This window comes from Helicoverpa armigera, chromosome 19 (assembly GCF_030705265.1).
Source record: "Helicoverpa armigera isolate CAAS_96S chromosome 19, ASM3070526v1, whole genome shotgun sequence".
In the NCBI taxonomy this organism is placed as follows: Eukaryota; Metazoa; Arthropoda; class Insecta; order Lepidoptera; family Noctuidae; genus Helicoverpa; species Helicoverpa armigera.
The window spans coordinates 6,967,436-6,991,785 of record NC_087138.1 but is presented as its reverse complement, the minus strand read 5'-3'; the positions used below and the strand labels follow the sequence as shown (position 1 = coordinate 6,991,785).

Below are 24,350 nucleotides of genomic sequence, written 5' to 3'. Positions count from 1 at the left end.
CGTCCCGTGGTAACTACTGCACGTACCGGGATAAAATATAGCCTATGTTACTCATGGATAATGTAGCTTTCAAATGGTGAAAGAATTTTTGAAAACGGTCCAGTAGTTTTTGAGCCTATTCATTACAACCAAACAAACAAACAAAGTTTTCCTCTTTATAATATTAGTATAGACAAGTTGGTCAGAAATCAGATTATTAGATCTCGTCTGGTTATACTTGAAAAATCAATTTTCAAACACAGTTTTTTTAAATATAGATAACAACCAAGTTTTTTCGTTAAATGTCAAATTTTGTTTATAGCGTGCCCTTACAAAACCATGCACCATGTAGTATATTTTACCATTTTATTTATATATATTTCAATTGCAAACAGAGCATAGGACAAGAATTTCCTTTTATATTATTTAACACATAAATTTTGAAATATGTAATCCTTTCAACGTCGATGGTTTAATACCTGAAAAAAATTTGTCTGTTTTGATAAAGTACAAGCTTCATCCATATTTACATAGCATTTATTGAAAACCACTAGGATTAAATGTATTCCACTATAATATTTACAATTCTATCGATAAAATATAGATAGCGAACTTCAACAATGTTACTATTTCACACGATCACCTGATTTAAATCCGTTAATCCCGCATAATATCCCGGGATCAATCCCGGAATGTGGCCACACCTTAATTACCAAACTGAGTAATAAAATAAATCCGATTATTCCATTTCTGTCTCATTATGTGGCACATCACTGAATACAAACAAATTGATATGATTAATTTTCTTTTGAAACATTAAATATTTTGTGTATTAAAACAGCTCATTTTAATTTATTCAATTAATAATTGAATTGCTTTTAACACAATTTAGAGTTGTCTACTTAATTGAGATATTAATATAAAATGAATTATTTGTAGTATGGTCTTAAGTCACATGGGACATTTTGATAGAATTTTAAGTTGTTTCTAAATGTATATCTATTGGAATATTCAGTGGTGACGTACAGACATGGACTAAATCTTTGCTAATCAGACCTTAATCGAAACGCGAAGGTACTTTGACTTTTGATGTCTCGTCCCTCAAACTTTAGGAGTTAGTGAACAAACAAAATCGAGGTTTGCTACATAAAATCGAGCTCACTACTAATTTTATGACCTAAAGTCTGATCAAGGGTAAAAAGTTAAACGACTTTACTTTCTTAGGGTATTTTCTGAGAGCTTTTTAGACGAATCTTTATAAATTAGCACGCGCAATTATACCTTGCCTACGTAATTTTTAACCCCAAAGCGAATAAGGTATCATAAATATATGAAAACACCATATCGTTCATTCTACAATAATAAAAATAAAACTTAAAAGTATTTTCGAGTGATGCTAAATAATAAAAATGTAATGGCAGCTTTAATAGCAGCAGCAGGTAGTTGTATGTCATAAAAATGTTATTATGAAAAAAAAACTCTATAAATATTAAAATAAAAAATAAAAATAGCCCGTAAAACAACACAAGCCCATGGCTATACAGAATTTACAAATTAATATTTCAACATTTTAAAATTGACTTCGAAATTCGCTACGGTGAAAATTTCCACCGACATTTAAAATTCTATCGATAAGGCTTTTCGATTTAAATCGATTTCCATTTCACGTATCGATACCGGCATCTTAATAGTTGCATCGAAGTTTATTAATACCGAAATTCAATCATTGCGATAGTCGCGTGGCCTGATTCGAATCGACCTAGTTGTAACTTTGCCGATTCGATAACCGGTACTCCGAAGTTTTGATTACGTGTTCCGTTCGATTGTTCCAACTATTGTATTGTTATTAGTTCTAAACAATAACATATTAACTTGACAATAATGTAATAATAGTCTCCTAATGTTCCCATTGAGTACTAATATTGTTATCCTTACATTGTTCCGGGGAAGAAGAAACAAATTCTTTGATAGCTAAAAAGGCATCTTCTGGTTTTTGGGAGGCAATAAACGATTTACCCAACCATATAACATATGATTGAATGTTCTTAATTTATCTTCAATTGCTATTGCATTATCATACAGTCGTCAATCTTAGAACACAGCTGCGGCAAAGCTTTGTTTGCCAAAATAAATCTAAGGATAGATGACACAATGTACCACATTTATATTTTAAAAGTGTTTCAGACAGCCAGCCTAAGCTTCAGATGGGTTTAAAGTATATTAAATCAATCCTCATGAATAGTGAAAACTGCATGTCAATTCGTTTATTAGTATTCGAGATATACACGAATAGACGAGATACAAACTCGGCGGAGGGCTTTAGGTATACCCAATGTATTAAATTTTTTTGTATTTTGCTGTGCTGTTTTTTTACGCCGCTTTAACCTAGAAGGCATTTTAACAAAGTGATTAGTTAGTATGTCTCAGGTACCTCTCATTTATCAGATACACGACACTTTTTAAACTTTGATAAAACAGAGCAAAGATATCACAAAAGTTAGATTTTGAACAGTCCGTATATTCAAACTAACTTTAGGCACTCTAAAATTTTGCATATGCAAAGGGCACATGCAAAATTTAGTTAGAGAGGAAACGAGAATAGAATATTTGGCAGGACGGTTTTTATTTTTATGCCGTATTTTTTATCTGTGGGCGTTAAAAAAGTTCCGTTCTTTTATTGATTGTTTGGTGCTTTGTTTCAAAGCGGAACAAAAATATGCATGCAAAAACATGACAACGGAATATTAAGTATTACTCTGGGGGTTAACATAGCGTTCCAAGTTTAAGTCTAGACGATTTTATCATACTCTTAATTAAAATTCCGTCTTGTTAAACATTCAAAACTTTATGTGTCTTTTAAAATTAATTATTTGTGAAAAATATGTAATCTAAGGAGTTATTTTATAGGATATGTAGAAGCAGCTTGTGACAAAATATCTAACACACATGGAACGATTGAATACAAAGTTAAGCAACGCTTGGTGCAGATGGTCCGTAGATAAAATCTACATCATGACGAGTTCCTCCGTGATTCAGATGGCATGTTAGTGGGTCCTGGCCGTCATTTGAACATCTTTGGCAATCGTTGTAGTCGTTAGTTAGAAGCTATATATTCCCACAAACAGTCTTACCAAAGAGTATCGGGTTGCCCGGGTACCTGGGTTGAGGAGGTCAGACAGACACTCAAACATGTACTCAGCTGCATCTGATTAGACTGGTAATCGACCTCAAAAGGCAGATAATGTGTAATCATTTATATATCTCTAAATAAAAAAACCTCAGCTGCATCTGATTAGACTGGTAACTGACACCAACATAGTCGAGAAAAGGCTAGGCAGATGATGTGTAATCATTTTTAAATCCCTAAATAAAAAAACAGTTCAAAGGTAATGAGACCATAAGTCTAAGTGCTTGCTCGTACACTCAAAGCCACAAACTGTAGTTCACGAAAACTTAGTCGGAGTTAAGGCAAGTGCACTTCGTGGCATAAAATCTTTATTTGGTCTCAAGTTTGTGAGGTGTTCCCACGGAGGAAGGAAAGATAGCGGAGATGCCATAAGGAAGATAGTGCAGGCGCCTTCTTGTAGGTCAAGCAACGTACGGTGCGCGTAACGAGACGAACGGGTTCCTTGTCAAATAAAAAACAATTTGTCAAAAATTGGTATTGATTGACTGGTGCGTTTATTTTTAAAACTAGCTTCCGAACGCGGCTTCGCCCCAGTAGAGTTCGGTTATATCGCGTTTCCAAGAGAATTCTTCAAAAGTCCGGGATAAAAACTATCCTAATTCTTTCTCAAGGTCAACTCTATCTCTGTACTAAATTTTATTAAAATCGGTTCAGTGGTTTAGACGTGAAAGCGTAACAGACAGACAGACAGACAGACGGAGTTACTTTCGCATTTATAATATTAGTAGGGATAAGGGACGGGTTCCATATATAGCTAGTAGGGTTCCTCGTCCCCCGAACACTCGCATTTCGGGCGCTACTTTCTTAAGAGATTTTGCGTTATGACATCTCCGCTAGTCATTCGTTCTGCAAGGATGTTCCTGAAACTAGCGCTTGTCATGCAGATGTAGTAAATAATGCATGCCATGCTCATCAGTGCGTCTTTGTTGCACTACTTTGTAGTTGCTAGTTTTTATTGCATTTGTTTTGCGGTTTTATGTAAAAAATATATGTTTAAGCATTACATAGCAGTTTTTAACTTTTAAATAAGATTCAGAAATTATTTTGCAAGAAAATTATCTTCTGTCTAGCAATTTGCCAGTAAATATCACTTGTAAGTATATAAAATTATTTAAATAAGGAAATTGATGGTATTTTGATTTGATTTAATAATATCATGATGTGAATAAGTGGGATAATATTTTTGCACGCTGTACCACAAACATAACCATCAATACGTTTCTATTCCAAAATAATAAATGGCATTTAGAAGAGTTTTTTAGTGATTTATCGTTTTACATAGATTTAAAATAAATTCGACCCAAATGACAACCCTACAATTTTTTCCTTACCCATTTTCCGTTCCATAAATTCCAGAACAAGCTTGTAAATCCAGGCAATAGTTTTAAAAACACTGGAAGTGTCAAATGAGAGAGTAGCTTTGTTCTCAAGATTAAAGTCATTGCCGTTTTATTTCTTCACTTAGAGTTTATTCTTGTTTTACTAAGTACGAAGGCGCTTTTAGCTGCGTCTGCGGTTGAATATTTTATTTTATGCTTGCATTAAACAAAGTTGTTGTTCGTAAAACCTTGGTGTTTATGGCGCTTTTAGTTGCATTTTGTATCTTCGTTGTTTATGTCCTGTCAATAAAGTTTTAATAAAGGCATTTAAGTTTGAAAATATAAATGACTATATATATTTTTTATGGTATTTTATAAGTTCATATTTGCAGCTATCGTCCTGAGGTGAATACTCCCAGTCTATATCGTTTCTCAAGTTCTTGCTAAACTATAGGTGTACCAAACATTTTATTTGGTTCAGTAGTTTTGGCATGGAGTTGGAAAGACTGACAGAGACTGCCTTACTTTCGCATTTACAATACAAAAAGGAACTTTGGTATGAAGTATCCAGACAAATTGTAGGTAATCTTAGATGCTATTAATCCCAGTACCAGATCCTATATAACATGCAGACAAAACCGCAGGAGTCAACTAGAATAGTTATTAAAAGAAGCGATTAATATTTTCCTACATAGTGGGAAATATTACATTTTAAATACCTGCGGGGAATATTAAAATTTAAATGACACGAGCGTAATATAAAGTTTAATTAAAATTATGAAGTTTCTTACACTGAAACATGGGAGTTAGTGGTTATATTAATTTCAACTTCACTGTCTTAGTTGTAAAGTGCTTTTCTATATGTAATATTTTGTGGCTTACGTAATTCAAGTTCCAGTCCGTGGTTTTACCTGCATCAAGATAGAACTACTTACCACACATTGACAAAGAAAAACTCAAGTATAGCCTAGCCTATATTTGTTATTCTGATGATGATATTAGGTTATCTAGAATTCATTAAATTATATTCGATAGTGTTTGTGTGAATAAGTCAGAAAACATACCACAAACCAGGTTCACAAAGGGGTACAGAAGAAAATGTAGAAGAAATATGATTGGTTTTGAAGAAATATGATGATTATCCACCTCAAAAAATAGAATTTGTATAATTCTCAACAGCGATCATCATAATATATCATTGTCGACAGATGGCCAGACTAACAGTCTGGTCATCTAATCTCTCTTTAACCCAAGCATATTCACACAGTTATTTCAGACCTACGATTTAAACCAATTGCAAAGCACTTTAAAGTAAGGTAAGCTACATAAATCAGCATTAATTCGCGAACACTCGTGGTAGATTCCTGTGGGATCCAAAACGCAAGCCCCCATTATATACGCACTTCATGGGTAATAAATCGCTTAGAGAGATTTAGTATGGGGTAATTTTCTATAGGAGTTTGATGGTATCGAATAAGTTTAGAAGAGAAAGTTGCACTTCGGATTCTAAAATCATATAAAAAAACTAGTCATCTATACTAATGTAATAAAGAAAAAACATTTTTTTGTTTGTTTGTACATTAAAAGCTTCGAAACTACTAAACCGATTTGAAAATTTCTGATCTGAAAATGCTTAAAAATATCGGCATAAACAACTATCTTACAACTTTAATTTGCAAATCCAACATATTCGATATAACAAAATATTTAACTATATGGCATCTCTTTTATTATAACAAAACAAATGACGCATTTCATCAAGATATTAATCGGTAAATTATTCCTTTGTTTTCGTCGCACACGAAAATATTATGCATACAAAACGAAGTGGGGTCTTCCGTCTTGACTTACAACCATCCTTACTTTTGTTCTGTTTATTTTTCATGCGTAAGTTGAAAATGCTTTTCTTTGGGAAATGATATGATACCAGGTATCCGTCATGGATATCCACAAATGGATAGAGCGAAGTACCAATATAATAGAAGAAAAATAAGAAAAGCTGACCCCACCACCATGTGCATGTACCTAACACAGGACACTTCTGTAATATACCATTTTATTTCGATGTTTTTATGTAGATGAATACCTACCCTTGCATATTTAAAAAAACCGCTGCAATGTTTTATCGAGTTTATTCAAGCAAATAAGTAAATAATTTCCCTACACACCCTTTCTAAAATCTGTATCTAACCACGTTTTACCATGAATTTTTAATCACCACAATTAGGCACACCTTCACCATTGTCCATCCAAACTCTAGAGAAACTTGCAAGACAGTTGCTTATTACTTCTCACAATGCAACACAAGACACAAGGCCGGACAATGGACAGTCCCATGAATTAGTAACACAGTACTGCGCCATATAATCCCCTGTCAGTGCCATGACTATTACAGTTTGGTAGATTGCTAGTAATAATTGATGTTCATATCTGGATGTTGATAGGCTGGAGCTAGCTTTACCTTAACTTAGTTGATTATGTCCAAAGTATAAGAAGAAAGTACGTATACCTTAGAAAAGCTACATAGGCTGCCTAATTTTGAATCAAACCCTTGCAAACAAACAAAACTAACAAAAACTTGATTCACAACCAGGCATCCCTCGTCTCTACTTCAATATGGTTAGGAACTAAGCAAGAAGAAGAAAGAAAGAAAGAAAGAAAATACGTTTATTCACGCACGCGTGTGACACAGCCTTACAATCAATAAACAAAAATAATATTAAAAAGAGAATAACAGTCGTTATAAATAACACAAGAAAAGACGAATTACAATTAAAAAACTAGTGGAAAATATGTGTCACACCCCACGTGAAACGGCCCTTGCTCAGCATAATGCTGAGACCCTATAGAAGAGAATATTTTATCTTTTTGGTTAATATAAGTATGAACGTTTTACTTTACGTTCATTTATACATACAAACAGCGATACCTATTATAAAACATTCTCTAGTAGGTATAAGAGTCAACGACGTACATATCCTACAGATTTGAACATCAGCATGTCGATTCTATAAAATATCACAACTCACTTCGACATCACTCTCACTTCGACTTCGATCTAAAGGTGGAATTCCGTGGACGCGACAATAGTCAACCTATGAAAATGTATGGCACCGTTGCCGAGGCCCGTGACAGTCGCGCGCGGCCGACGAATTTCGTAAGCTGCTCGCGGCATTGTCAACAATTTAATTCTGGTTTTACTAAAATTCTATAGATGTTATTAAGCGCTAGACCATGTTGAGAAGCGTACGGCCGCGAGCGGCTCACGAAATTCGTCGTCCGCGCGCGACTGTCGCGGCCCTCGGCAGCGGTGCCATACATTTTCATAGGTTGACTTTTGTCGCGCGCGGCTGCGACAATCGCGACCCACGGAATTCTACCTTAAAGTTTCGTGATTGACATTGTCAAACTACACTAGCGCTTCACTATCGAGCGTGTTGACAAGTTGAACTAAATTAAAGTCGAGATTTTGACAGATCTGCCAAAATCTGTCTATCTATAGGGGAGGTAGGGGAGAGATGGGCAGTTGGGAGACGTGATGAAATCAGAATAAAAGCGGGGTCCTTTTATTCTGATTTGATCATAGTTTTTTTTATTGGGTAGTTTACGTTACCGACTGGTAACGGTGTTCATCCATAGACTTTCTGTCATTTCTGTGAGTTGTCAAGAACAAACACTCGTAAAAGTACTTAAATATTTTGTTGCGGTTTCGGATCGTTATAAAGAGAAAACTAATGAAAGGTATGTGTATTTTCTATTATTAATGATTGATTGTCAAAATCTCCAGTTACGATTATAGTAAGTCGATGCAATCCACACCTATTATACCTCTAGAAGAGGTACTACAGCAATAGTTTATGGGCCCCACGTTTTTATTTTAGTCTAATATGACCGGGACCACCGTAGGTTGACAGGTAAGTAACTATTTTTTATTTTCTAGTTTTCAGTGCACATAAGATAAAACCGTTTTAGTTAAGTTTTTTTACCGATTTTTTTTTTATAAACTAAGTCAAAAGTGTCCAATGCTCCCTATGGTAGGGAGGCTTGGACATACCATGTAATGTATAATTTGTAAATTTTTGTTCTTCTTCTTCAGTGAAAATTTGTGAGGTTATAAATCTGCGCTAAAAATCCTTTATAGAATCTTGTTTCAGGTACCGTTGCCAACTTGATCTAGGGACTCCATATTTATCAGCTGTTAATTTTATTTTTTAACCTTTTGATACCTCTTGTATTGCTCGTTATATTAAATCTTTAAGAATTTCCCGTCGCAAACCATTCTTTTAACCCCGACGCAAAACGACGGGGTGTTATAAGTTTGACGTGTCTGTGTATGTGTGTGTGTATGTGGCATCGTAGCTCCCAAACGGATGATCCGATTGTAATGCGGTTTTTTTTGTTTAAAAGGAATGTCATTCGGGAGTGTTCTTAGCTATGTTTGGTGGAAATCGGTTCAGGTCTTCAAGGTCATCAGCTCGTTTGTTAGGTGTGATAGGAATGTTACACGCTCAGTTTACTTGCAAGCATATGTGGGATCTAAAATTTGAAATACTAATGTCTTCTGGAACCACTGAGCTGGTCTGCTGTTAGGACACGAAGATAGGAGACGTAACCCTGAACTGCCTTTTAGTAAACCCATCGAGTTTGGGCTCGTTTAATTTGTCTTGACTAGTTTTCTTCATGTTTCTAATTGACGAGAACCTAATGCTGGAAATGGGATGTGGCGGATGAAACCCTAGAATGATATATAACCCTGGATCAACAAAGGTCCATCTTTATTGTTTCTCAATCTGTGCAATTCTCCCAGAGCCAGTTTGTCATGAGGATTGTTAAACAGCTTCCTTTGGCTGAGATCGCATATAGCGAACCCATCATAAAAAGAAGGAAAAATTAAGGAGCTCCTTTAAAAAACCATGAAATAAAATAAAATTATAAATTTAAAAAAACCCCCGACCCAAAAAAGTACGCAATTATTATGACAAAATGTTATAAACGATAAACCCTATAAAAAGCAAAAAGTAACTTTAAACACTACGTAAGTACCAACTAAAGCATGTCAGACTAAACAAAATTTTGACGTGTCGACGGTTTTATTGAAACCGTTTAAATATCTCGTAATGTTGAAACTGATTGTAATTTTTAGGATAGCTCTTTGATTTTATCTAGCCAAACATAAGAAATGACAATAAAAGTTGATTATCTGTAAAATCTGAATTTTTTATGCAATAAATGTGAAAAAGTGCCCATCCCTCCCCAACCTCCCCCAAAGTATGAAATGACATTACGAATCGAAGTGAAATGCGAGTTGTTGATCGAATTTTATAGAATCGCAGGACAGGACTTATTATCTCCAACCTCAAAATTTCCCGCAAAATACCGATCGGCCACAGCGCGGTTACACCGCTGCAACCAGCCTGCAACCACGCGGCACTTTGCTGCTAATTTAAAAGCACCCTTATAGTCATGCTACAAAGGTTCATTATTGCGGTAAGCATGCCTCATTACCGCCAATTTCCAAGCGCCCTTAGCGCATAAATTGCATCATTAACTAAGTATCCGTTCGCCTAACGGGCCTTGTTGGTTATTTCAGCATAAATTACACTGTTCAGCTGCAAACCAAGCAACTTCTAACTAGCAAAATATTTCCATAGCAAAACTTTATCTTGCACTACCTCGAGAACACAAACCGTCTTCATTATAATTAAAGGTGCATTTTCGAGGCACGCAGTTAAAGAAATGTGAGGAGTGTATGACGTGACGACTTAAATCGGGCCTATGTTTGTCGCATTTCTTGGGAATACTGCAATACATTTCCTTACTCTGCCTGAGCTGCATACGACTGTTGCAGCCACATAACTACATCAGACACGCGGCTTAGAAATGTAGCTTTTTAGTAACATCTTTACCTTAAACCAACACAAAAAATAGCCGGTACCTGTAACGTTAAGGGTATTTTCGAATAATCAGCCAAGATCTTAATTAACACCTACTTTTATTTTACTTAACCTAAGCATTCAAAATGACGTGAACGAAACCAAAAAATAAAATTAGATTCATGCACAATCCCTTAAGAATTAAGCACGGTAGCTTATTTCAGTAAAAACGCCTTAACTAACATCAGCAAAAATAATAACGAACAAACAAAATATTTGTTATAATGAGATGCTACTGCCTACTAAAATAACAGTTTACATCAAGATATGCGCGATAGGCTCAAACGTAGTCGTAAAAGTCTAATTTATGTATATGAAGTACTTTGCAAGTTAAATTTGACCCCTAAACTGTAGGCATTAGGAATCCATTAGGTAAATAAGTTATCTTAAAAAGTTTTGTGAAAACGCATTTTTTCCTTGCCGTCTGGGAATTACTTTAGAACTAAGACTAAATATGTCCTAAGGGCATTAAATAACCTTTCTGTAAGCTGGACCGCTGACATTAAAACATTTATCATTGAACTTTTTGTGAAAAGTGTCATTATTCAAATTGATCACTGAGAACAATGATTAATGCTGAAATTAGCCCTGTTAGACCTTAAAAAATTATGATTGAAACCTTTTTATTACAGTTGGGACCTGGCATCCTGTTTTAGTAAGATAGTCTAGAAGGCCATTCTTTATAAAATAAATTGGGGCAAAATATTTAGGTAGGTACTATCTCCAAAAAAATAATACTCAAAAAGTCTCTCGCAAATCGCCAAACAAAATCACAGACCATCTTTAACTAAAAAAGATTATATTTTCGATTCCAGACGTCTCATAACAAAAGTATTTCATAGCGATAGTACTCATAAGTACATATATTGTCCATATGTCGTCTACAGTTTGCCACTTGACTTACAAACCGGTGCGGTCCAGTTTACTCGGCAAACTAACATGACCAACTTTAGTTATACAGTACCCGTTGTAAAGTGCTTTGTGCGGCGTAGAATTGCTTCAAATTGTTGCAAGTTGTCGTAATAGTAAGTACGAGTTCACCAACGGATGGTATGGTAGCCAATCGTTAAACGAAAAAAAATCCTCGTATGAAAAGGGATCGTATGATCCAATTATGTATTGCGTAGGTCGGTATCGCCCTTATTAAACAACCAACGTGAGATATTTATAAATACCACCCACTCCTTGTTAAAATTCAATTTGGTAATCGAATCTTAGACAGCACTTTCATACTAGGGCTTTGTCCGAGCGTTTTTTGATTTATACTGGCACTGTGTACGAGCAGACTATAATTGACAACTACCGGTGTGAAAGATGACGTTAAATACAGAACGACAGAGTTTTGAAGCTCAGGATGTGTTTTATTTATACTCTCAATTTTGCTACGCGCGACAAAAATCCGCTAATATGAAAGCGTTGTTAGGAAATGAATGTTAAGCTTTGAATGTTGTGTATGGAGTGATGGTAAACGGCAGTTTAACTTAATCGGTCTGTTATCTCATTCGTGAAGCTGGGCTTTTGTCTGAAGAGGGTTAGAGTAATAATGCAGTGGTGTACAGTTGTAAATACAACTGTTTGGAAGTAAGTTGTAATGTGGGAACATGGTTGATTACACACGTTCACTGTGGAAATGGATGTTAGCACTTTATTGTTTTTGTATGAAGTTTTACTGCAGTTGTATGACTAAAACACAATTCTAAACATTTAAAGAGTTCCAACTATTGAATAGTGTACGACCCCAAAATAAACTTTATTGATCTTTCTTGACCTCTATTAATGAGATCATTCAAAACTTATGGTTTCGTCTCTTTCAGATGTTCTCGTACAAATAGCTTTCAAATAACTCCATTTCTTTCATATTATCTAAGTGTCAGAGAAAAAACGTGTGGAGAACTTACCTGACTCCGTACACCGAAATCGAACATTAAGATTTCTGTGGCCCCAAATCTTAAGGTACTACCTAAGGTATGGCAAAACCAACTCAAATAACATTGAACTATAAAAGGAATCCACCACAAGCATGATTACTTCTTTTTGCAAGGTGCATCGCATTCATGCAGATCAAAGGTACATGCAATCTTGGACTCACAAAGCTATGTTGCATCGTTAGGGAATTTTGTAAAGGTAATGTTAACTCATTTGGAAGTGGAATTGTTGGTATTTTCGATGTTATGACGAAATTCTGCAAAAAATTATTCACATTGCCATTTAATATGAATTGGTATTTTTTATATTTACGTCATTAACGTTAATTATTTACAACAGAATAAAAGATGCGTGGGCAAGTCCATTGTTGTAATAGAAAACTACATACAAACTATGACATTTTTTTTTCTAATCTTGCATAAGTATATAAGCGCGTTAAGCCAAACAACTATGTAGCTTTACAATAACAAAGGTAACTTCTATATCCGATGAGCCATAGATGATACATAGCGGTTGTTAACTTTCAAAGTCATTGTAACTGTAACTATTGTATCTTTGCCGTAGACAGGGAAGTGGTTAAAATTATGTAAGCTAATTAAAACTTGCCACATTTCTAGGTAATAATTACAATAGCCCAGATGAAGAAAAGGAACTATTTATAAAGACTTTTTCCGCAAGTTTACGGTACAAATAAGTTTTTCCCAGAACACATCGACTTTCATAGCTGCGAGCTAAAGCTGGTTTATAGAATAAAACAATTTTATATACTTACTGCGATTCAAGATTAACGTGATCTGACCCCGCCCCTTGACAAGGAAAATGTTATTAATGGATGCTAAGAGTTATGAGTGTAATATATCATCTATAGTAACATTATAAAGCTGAAGAGTTTGCTTGACCACGCCAATTACAGGAAATACTGGACATTACTAGACACGCCTATTTATTGAAAAAGCCTATAATGTAATGATAATGATGATCATCATCATTCATATTATATTAAGTACAGCTTTCACACTAGCAGATTTTTAACACAAAATATCTTCAAAACTACGAGGGTAGCAATTGGTAGCAACTAATGGTAGCTGGTAGCAACTCTCTATATGTATTTCGAGAGGATCGGAGAGTTGTGACAGGGATCCTGACGCAGACAATGAACCGTATATGAGCGACTCATTTTCTAGATTTTTCGCGCCGGTTATCAATTATTTGCCACCTACACCATCGAGCGATTGGCACTGTGAGTGATTTTCAGGATTTCATTAAATAAAAATGATTATTACTAACATTTACAGTCACGCACGTTGATTGACAACTAGACTAGATCTGTAGACATAACGTGTAGTGTGATTTCAGCTGTGAATGTAAAAGCCCGAGATTTTTGTTGGGTTCTAAAGTGAGCGGAATCGAAATTTTATCCTCCTCGCTAGGTGATTATTGAATTTATCTCCTCACTATAACATCTGATTTTATTGTTCCTGTATGTATTAGTTACTTTAGTAATTAGCATAATGAATTATAAAAGTAGATTATGTATTATTTTATACTTTAGGTACATTTATGAATCCATCTTACTTTCCTTCAGATTTTAGGATCGAATTTAGGTGAAATCTATCTGTTCGGCTTTCACGCCAAAATTGAACCGATTTAAATAGGTACTAAGAGGGTTTGGATTGAAGCTTAATATGCCAATTTTTATTAGTAGGTATACGGAAAGTAAGCACCGAGTTAGGTATTGATTTAAAAAAAAGTTTTTTTTTCAAATCATTGTTTTCATTTTACCAACCCGTTTTAACCCTTGTTAGCAAAAATCGCTAGCTTAAAGACCTCTACTTAAGTGGGTATACCCCGTCACTGTTCCCGACGGTGATGGATTAAAGATACGAGCAAACGCTCGTTACAAACATATTATATACGGAACCAGATGCTTGTGGGGTGAATTAATGTGTATGTTAGGCCCCATTGTAGGGCTGCGAGATTGTCTGAAAAAGTTACCACGGTACTGGTACATACAGGGCTTGACTAGGAACATGGTGGGTTTTAGTCAATAAGAGTCTGACACTCCCTCATGCTGCTAACCCACAGCGGGAGGGGTCATTTGATGATTTCACATTTAACAAAAAAATGCCTCAGTATAGGGTTATGTACTGGGATTTTGTTTGTTTTGATTAACAAGAGTTATTTATAAATACCACCCACTCCTTGTTAAAACCCAATTTGGTAATCGAGCCTTTGATAGCACTTTCACACCAGGGGTTTTATTCCGAGCGTGTTTCGGTTTGTACTGGTGCTATGTACGAGCAGACAATAATAATTGGAAACTGCTGGTGTGAAAGATGACGTTAAATACCGAACGACAGATCTTGGGTGCTCAGGATGTGTTTTATTTATACACTCAATTTTGCTACGCGCGACTAAAATCAGCTAGTATGAAAGCGCTGTAAGGAAACGAGTGATAGTCTTTGAATGTTGAATTTGCGCTGATGGTAAACGGCAGTTTTCAGTTAACCAGTATGTTATCTTGTTTGTGAACTCAGACGGTTGTCTGAAGAGGGTTAGAGTAATAATGCAGTGGTGTACAGTTGTAAATACAACTGTTTGGAAGTAAGTTGTAATGTGGGAACATGGTTGATTACACACGTTCACTGTGGAAATGGATGTTAGCACTTTATTGTTTTTGTATGAAGTTTTACTGCAGTTGTATGACTAAAACACAATTCTAAACATTTAAAGAGTTCCAACTATTGAATAGTGTACGACCCCAAAATAAACTTTATTGATCTTTCTTGACCTCTATTAATGAGATCATTCAAAACTTATGGTTTCGTCTCTTTCAGATGTTCTCGTACAAATAGCTTTCAAATAACTCCATTTCTTTCATATTATCTAAGTTTCAGAGAAAAAACGTGTGGAGAACTTACCTGACTCCGTACACCGAAATCGAACATTAAGATTTCTGTGGCCCCAAATCTTAAGGTACTACCTAAGGTATGGCAAAACCAACTCAAATAACATTGAACTATAAAAGGAATCCACCACAAGCATGATTACTTCAGCTCTTCTTCCGAGTGACTGGATAAGTCCAATCTCGTGGTTGCAAGGTGCATCGCATTCATGCAGATCAAAGGTACATGCAATCTTGGACTCACAAAGCTATGTTGCATCGTTAGGGAATTTTGTAAAGGTAATGTTAACTCATTTGGAAGTGGAATTGTTGGTATTTTCGATGTTATGACGAAATTCTGCAAAAAATTATTCACATTGCCATTTAACATGAATCGGTATTTTTTTATATTTACGTCATTAACGTTAATTATTTACAACAGAATAAAAGATGCGTGGGCAAGTCCATTGTTGTAATAGAAAACTACATACAAACTATGACATTTTTTTTTCTAATCTTGCATAAGTATATAAGCGCGTTAAGGCAGATAAGTAAACGAAACTATTTAACTTTATGATAACATAGGTAACATCTATATCCGATGAGCCATAGATGAGATACATAGCGGTTGTTGACTTTCAAAGTCATTGTAACTGTAACTATTGTATCTTTACCGTGAACGCGAATGGAAACCGCCGTGAACGTGAATTGGTTAAAATTATGTAAGCTAATTAAAACTTGCTACATTTCTAAGTAAAAATTATAATAGCCCGGATAAGGAAAGTGGCTTTTTCTAAACACTACTTCCGCAAGTTTACGGCACAAATAAGTTTTTCTCAGAACACATCGCTGTACATAGCTTCGAGCTAAAGCTGATTTATAGAATAAAACAATTTTATATACCTACTGCGATTGAAGATTAACGTGATCTGACCCCGCCCCTTGACAAGGAAAATATTATTAATGGATGCTAAGAGTTATGAGTGTAATATATCATCTATACTTTTGTTATAAAGCTGAAGAGTTTGTTTGACCACGCCAATTACAGGAAATACTGGACATTACTAGACACGCCTATTTATTGAAAAAGGCTATAAGATATGATAATGATGATCATCATCATCATTCATCATATTCATATTAAGTAGCGCATTCACACTAGCGGATTCTTGGCACAAAACGGACCTTTGAGGTACGGTTTCTCGCAAATTAATTATTTGCCACCTACACCACCGAGCGATCTAGAAAAGATGGAAAATGGTGGGCACTGTTGGTAATTTTCAGGATTTAATATTAAAGAAAAAAAACAATAACATCAATTATTTATTTGACATCACACACGATGATTGACAACTAGACTAGATCTGTAGACATATTGTGTAGTGTGATTTCAGTTGTGAGTGTAAAAGCCCGAGATTCCTGTTGAGTCATAAAGTGAGCGGAATCGAAATGTTTACTCTTAACTATATCTATGTACTTAGTACGTAGTAATTAACTTAGCAATAAGCATACCAAATTATAAACGTTGTTTATGTATTATTTTATACTTTTTATTTATGAATCCACCTTACTAATTTACCTCAGATTTTAAGATCCAGTTTAGGTGAAATCTACCCAGGCCTTCGCAAAAAACTTCTGAACCGATTTAAATAGTATCTTACACAGAAGCTTTGGACTAAAACCTGAGAAAGTAAATAGGCTTCTTTTTCGCCGGGTGCAGGAAGTGGTTGCCACAGGAAACGGCGCGTTAGGTATTAATCACTCTATAAAAGATTTTTTCAAATCATTGTTTTCATTTTACCAACCCGTTTCAACCCTTGTTAACAAAAATCGCTAGCTTAAAGTCCTCTACTTAAGTGGGTATACCCCGTCACTGTTCCCGACGGTGATGGATTAAAGATACGAGCAAACGCTCGTTACAAACATATTATATACGGAACCAGATGCTTGTGGGGTGAATTAATGTGTATGTTAGGCCCCATTGTAGGGCTGCGGGATTGTTCGAAAAAGTTAATGCGGCCCTGGTACATAAAGGGCTTCAGAAGGAACATGATGGGTTTTAGTCAGTAACAGTCTGACACTCCGTGACGCTGCTAACCCACAGCGGGAGAGGTAGTTTTATGATTTTACATGTAAAAAATGCCTCAAGGTTTATGTGCTAGGATTTTTTTGTTTTGAGTATCAAATGTTAAGTGTAGTGTTTGCAAAGTTTGAGTAATCTCAATTCAACTAACATTAATTTCTTCAGATAATAAGTATTCAATATACAACGTAGGGTCATTAATTAACTATTGCTATTAAGGGTGAAACTTGGAGTGGAGCGAGAAATTCAAATACAAAATGATTTTTACCTAAGTTAACCTCATGTTAAGCTTGATTTCATGATTCACGTTCGTAATACCTATAAATCGAAGTTTTTCCTCCATTCCAACTCCGGATATTCTTTTCACCATCCTATTAGACTGGTTCAACTAGCAACATATTCTGCAGAAACCAACAATTCTATCCTATTTTACCGCAGAAAAATGCATCGTATTTTCCTAAATACAAAGTAAAACGAGCATGCCGTAATCCAAATATGTAAGTTGTATCAAAACAAAGGCACACTTTGCCGTTGGGATATGATAGCAAAATAAATAAAACTACCAAATCCCGGTGGAGGCTTCAGTGGGGCGCATTTCAGACTGCAGCCCCGAGACGTGACATAATAGGGATGTGACATTTTGCTAAAATATATCGATATTTATTTAAAGAATTTTTGAGACCACTAATGGCTAATCTTGTCTTGTACCTCCTTGTATCGCAGTCTTAGCAGAGCTTAATTGTCGATTTAAACCAACTACTGTGTCACCTTTATGATTTTGCCATCAAGTAAATCGATGCCTAACCTAAAAAATCAAAGTGCAATATACAAAAAAGTTTTATACGTGCGACCCTGCCAGGATTCGAACCTGGAATCTTCTGATCCGTAGTCAGACGCGTTATCCATTGCGCCACAGGGCCTGTTCCTCATCGAACCTAAAACCACACTAGAATCACAGTATCCATATTTTTTTCTTTTTTTTGTTTTCCGAAAGCTGTTTTTGGCTAGTTTCCAAATAACCACTCTGCTTTAGAGCAGCTAGCATCTTGCCAGTGCATTCATTAGCTAGAAAACAAGCAATTACCTTAATGAAAAACATTCATAAATAACAGTTCTCTCTTTTATTAATTCAGATTCTACATTCTACTAATAATTTTATTTTTCTTTTGAATTGACTTCAAGTACCCGAACCAAACAATCTCTTTACTTTTGCTATCAAATCAAAATACCTTAAAAACTTATTATATTATACAGAATTGTTAGTATATAAAAACTTAAATCTATGTTAGTAACACTCCACTATGCACTGTCATCGTGCGGTCCTGTGGCACTTGTCCGCGGACCAACACCAAATTACACCTTATTCGGCTATTACCGGAAAAATACCAAGTCACACTAGTACCCAGTCCTACTTTAAAGTAAGCATTTCACTGATTAGCATATCTATCAATCCGCAACACAGTCTAACAATCATCTATTTATAGACATGTGACAGTGACGAGCGGACACATAATTGACAAGACTGCATCGTGCTGCTGTGGTTACCGACCGCAGCGGTATGATGCTCGAGAAGGTTCCAGTCCTTGTGGTTAACGCGGGTCTATGCTGTATTTACTGCGAATTTGTATGATTTAGACCCATTTTCAATGACAAGAATACAAATAAAAGATGTTTTTAATAGAGCAAGGCCCAAGCTCACCGTGTACATAAACGTCAGTTTTCTCTTAAAACAACTGTTTACTTTGAATATTTCTAGTGAACAGTAGAAGTGGAAATAAGTTGTAAGAAAGCTGCTGTTTATGTTGTAGCCGAACTTGGCTGAATTTGACTGTGGTTAGATAGGTACAATATATATTTTTTTTTTGAAATTTCGTATGTTGACTTCAAATATCGGTTTGGTTATGATAGCATTGAATGTGGTTTCTACAGAACAACGTTTATAAATCTAATCAGACCACGATATCTGATGGAAACAAATTTTAACTCGCTTAAAACTTGTGAATTTCCTAATCAACTTACAAAGCAGCATATTTTCCTCGATCAAATAGCGAGGTACTAGATCGTCTCTTTCATCAGTTCTATTGATCATCCTCTTTTTGTTAAGGAGTCAGCAGAATTCAAAGGGCTTTGTTAGTTCTGTTGCGAAGTAGCGATGACAATTGATTTGATTTTGTGATACTCCTTTTATTGGTGTATTTGGCTTTTTTATTATAAGGGATGAAAAAATAAGATACGTTTTTTTGGATATCGACTAAAAATAAAATTCGTTGTAGTTTTTTGTAGTAAAAAGGAATACCAAAACTTTAGAGTGTGCTACTGTTCTAGGAAATCTTTCACGTCAAAAAATACTAAGTTCTGCGAGTATTTTTTTAAGTTTTTTTTTCAAAAGTACCCTGTACACAATAAATCACAAAAATCGATTCTAAATATAGTACACGATAGCACACGCGCATTATAAAATATTTAAAAAAAAATCACAGAAAGTATCATCATCATCAGCCTATCAGAGAGAGGCCTATGTCCACTGCTGGACATAGGCCTCTCCAAGTGCACGCCACTGAGATCTATTTTCGGCTTCTCGCATCCAGCTCCTGCCAGCCGTCTTGCGCAAGTCATCACTCCACCGTGCCTGAGGACGTCCTACACTACGTTTGCCGAGGCGTGGTCTCCACTCTAGAACTCGTTTACCCCAACGGTTATCGGTTCTTCGGCTAATATGGCCAGCCCACTGCCACTTCAGCTTGCTGATTCGGTAGGCTATGTCGATGACCTTGGTTCTCTGACGGATTACCTCATTTCTGATGCGATCCCTCAGAGAAACGCCGAGCATAGCTCTTTCCATAGCCCGCTGAGCGACTTTAAACTTGTGGACCAGCCGTACCGTCAGTGTCCACGTTTCGGCTCCGTAGGTCATGACAGGTAGGACGCACTGATTGAAGACTTTTGTCTTTAGGCACTGTGGGATCGACGATGTTAGGACTCGACGTAGCTTCCCAAATGCAGCCCAACCCAACTGAATTCTCCTATTCACCTCGTCCTCAAAGTTGTTTCTACCTAACTGCAATGTCTGCCCGAGGTATACATATTTCCGAACAACTTCGAGAACGGCGCCGTGTATCGCAATCGGTTCCGGTAGAACATGTTCATTGAACATGACCTTGGTTTTGTCCAAGTTCATCCGTAGGCCGATGCGTAGAAAGATTCAGCCAAGTCGTTCAGCATCTGTTGTAGGTCCTGCAGCGTTTCCGCCATGATGACGATATCGTCAGCAAATCTCAAGTGAGAGATGTGTTCGCCATTGATGTTGATGCCGCGTCCTTTCCAGTTCAGCGTCTTGAACATATCCTCCATTGCATTAGTGAACAGTTTCGGGAAATAACATCCCCTTGTCTCACTCCTCGATGCAACGGTATGGGCCTTGTTTGCTGATTCTGTACTTGGACGGACATTGTAGCGGCTTCGTAGAGACATCTCATCACTTGGATGTATCGCCAATCTACTTGACAACGCTGCAGGGACTCCAGAACAGACCAGATTTCAACCGAGTCAAAGGCCTTCTCATAGTCCACAAATGCTAGACACAGGGGCTGATTATACTCTTCGGTCTTCTGTATAATCTGCCGCACTGTGTGGATGTGGTCTATGGTGCCGTATCCGCTCCGAAACCCAGCCTGCTCCGGTGGTTGGAATTCGTCGAGTCTTCGCGCAAGTCGGTTCGTGATCACTCTTGAGAACAGCTTATATACGTGGCTTAGGAGGGAAATGGGTCGATAGTTCTTCAACTGGGTTTTGTCTCCCTTTTTGAAGAACAGGACGACAACACTCCTACTCCACGCCTCTGGAGTTCTCCCTTCAAAGAGGACGGCATTAAAAAGCTTCTGGAGCTCCCCCAGTACGGGCTTGCCTCCTGCTTTTAAAAGCTCTGTTGTAATGCCATCCTCGCCAGGGGCTTTTCCATTTTTGAGCTGTTGTGGTCAGCTCCTCCACTTCTCCACTTGTTGTGGTCAGCTTCGTCAAGTGGCTTCTTCCAAGAGATTGTACGAACACCTTTGACCCCCGATTCAGCTCAATTGCTCTTTCAATGTCCAGAGTATTGGAGCACCGGAGGTCGCGTCGTACGTGCTTGTTGATCTCTTGGTTTAGAGCCCGCTGAGCTGACGAAGTGACAGGCGGGTTTTCACGTCGTTTCTTCATAAGCCCTAATGTCTCTTCCGAAAGCTTTGATTTCTTGCCCTTACGCTACATGTTACAGAATCTCGAACCTTCCTCCCTGAGGATCCGAACCACATATTCGTGGTTCTGGTTAACGTCTGTTGTAGTTTCCACGGCGGCAAATCGGTTCTCCAAATTTGACTGGAACGTTTCAGATCCTGTCATGGTTTGGAGCAGTGTTGGTCGGAGCCTGGCCTTCATCAGACGGAAACGTTCAGCCTTGAAGTTGATATTCAGAGAGCCTCGGACAAGTCGGTGATCACTCCCGGTATTAAACCTATTGATCACGGAGACGTCTCTGAATATGTGCTTCTTGTTCGTCATGATGAAGTCAATCTCATTTTTAGTCATAGTATCGGGGCTTTGCCACGTCCACTTCCTTTGGGGCTGCTTTTTGAAAAAGGAGTTCATCAAAAAGAGCCCCTCGCGTTCTAGGAAGTTGACGAGCATTTGCCCCCTATGATTCCTGCTTCCAAATCCATGGGATCCTACTGCCGATTCGCCGCAAATCTGTACTCCCACTTTAGCGTTAAAGTCCCCCATGACAACGGTGTAATGGGTCTTTGTAGTGAAGTGGAGGGCCCTTGATATATCATCAAACATATCCTCCACTTCATCGTCTGAATGTGTCGAGGTCGGTGCGTACACTTGCACTACCTTGAGGCTATACCTGTCGGTGAGCTTTATGATAAGGTACGCTACCCTGTTCGACACACTAGACACCTCCACCACGTTATCAGCTAGGGACTTATTAACCAGAAACCCAACGCCACCTTGGGATTGTTGGTCTCCCTCTCGGAAGTACATTAGGTGACCTGATTCGAGGGTTATGGTGTCCTCCCCTCTTCGAACTTCACATAACCCTAATATGTGCCACCTAATCTTCCCAAGTTCCACCTCGAGTTGCGCCAGATGCGAGTCAAGCCGTAGCGTGCGGCCGTTGTACGTCGCCAGAGTCAGTTTAGTTTGGTGGCCTCCCGTAACCCGGAGATTCTTCGCACCCCCTGTCCCGCCGTAACCACGGTCGCCACCGTGACCGGGAATAACGGGACTGCCGGGAACTAGGGGCCGTGGCTTTATGGTTCTGCACATAGAGGAATTTAGCCTACTGCTATCACGCTGGCCAGACGGGTTGATAGAGGGTTTTTTTTTCGAGTTTTCCTTCTCTCGCACGGTGTTCGGTGCATTTTTTACTCCATTAGTCGACTTCTACGACACCCACTGGAAGAAGGGGTAGCGACATGTGTATTCTTAAGCCGTCGCTACACGGCTAACAGAAAGTATAACTAAGTACAATTATTCTTCCTAATAATTTTAAGCATAAAAATTCACCAAGAAATGAAATAACCCAAAACCGTGAATTTCCCCATAAAATAATACCCCATCCCGTCGTACACGTCCCAACACTAGCTCGACAGTCACCGTGTGCAGCGGTGTCCCCGCGATACCCAGAATTAGATTTGTAAGCTATCACAGCTCTAGCAGGTCAGCCCCGGATATTATACCCGGTTTAAAACAATGCCTGTAGATAACGCCCGGGTATACAAATGTCATGTGTGGTTCTGGTGATTATTGTTTTAGGATTTAGGGGTAGGTATTTTATGATTTTTCTAAGCTTATATGGCCCAAGTTTTCTGTCAAAATAAACGTTGGGTTTTTAAAGCAACCGTTTACGACGAAGTTACATGTTTTTTCGGAGTATACAGTTGTTTTAAAGAAATCGGACGAACTTAGGCCTCAATTAATGAAATGGCGGTGAGCAGACCTGCTAATGCTTGATTACAACGATTTGTTTAGCTTAGGGTAGGGATAGTAATTCTTAAAACTACACGGTGTCATGAACATGGGTGATAAAATGAACATAATAATAACAGATTGCATAAGGACAATTTTCAAATAATAAAAAATGATAACAAACAAAATCTTTAAAAATCATCACAAGAATTATCTTTCCCTAAAAAAAACACAACAACTTGTAAACATACAGGAACTTGGAGCGAACTTTCTCGAACTTTGATGAAAAACCTTGTCCATATTTTGGGACTAAAGGAAATTTAATGTAAGTACGTAGAAATTTTGTACGTTGTACCTTAAGGGGCTTGCTCCAATAAAACTTTTTTAATAACGTTCCTTATTTTATCTCATTTATCCATCGATATTGTGAGGTAAGATTACTAGGTCAAGACATTGTCAAAAGTGGCACAGTTTAGGCAAATCATTAATTTTTAGTACGCAAAATACGATTTTTTATTAAATTATCAAGCCTGTTTTATCCAAAATAGTTATCTTATAAGTATGTATTATGTTCAACTGTTAAAAAAAAGTAATTTTTCAAGGGATAAATCCAACGTTTTGGGATACAACTCACAGGGCCCTGTGGCGCAACGGATAACGCGTCTGACTACGGATCAGAAGATTCCAGGTTCGAATCCTGGCAGGGTCGCATAAGTTTTTTGTTTGTGTAGTTTTTGTACAATTTCTTCCTCTAGTGACATGCAATGAAAAGTGTCTTGCTAATTAAAACTAAATTATTATTTATTGTGCATCACATAAAACTAAACAAATTAACAATTATTTTTTTACTTCGGCATACTTTTTCACAAAAATGTATACCTATGCTGAAAAAAAATTGAATGATGTAATTTTTTTTATTTATTCTCTCTTGTTCTAAAATAGCTCTTTCTATATCAAGAGGAATCTCTCAAAAAACATAGCCATAAAAGATAAAACATTCATTTTTGTACCATAAACCCCCATTTTACTATCATAACTTTTTATGTACCAACTTAGCATCAATCCAAGGGTTAGAATCGACAATAAAGCCGTT

The 24,350-nt window shown here is 36.9% G+C and overlaps 2 non-coding genes across 2 annotated transcripts; one reads left to right on the top strand and one right to left on the bottom strand.

Moving 5' to 3' along the window:
* Positions 1-18,158: 18,158 nt before the first annotated feature.
* Positions 18,159-18,231, bottom strand: Trnar-acg (transfer RNA arginine (anticodon ACG)). The gene has a single exon. It is a non-coding gene; the product is annotated as a tRNA-Arg (tRNA).
* A 5,662-nt stretch (positions 18,232-23,893) lies between these two features.
* Positions 23,894-23,966, top strand: Trnar-acg (transfer RNA arginine (anticodon ACG)). The gene has a single exon. It is a non-coding gene; the product is annotated as a tRNA-Arg (tRNA).
* The last annotated feature ends 384 nt before the right edge of the window (positions 23,967-24,350 follow it).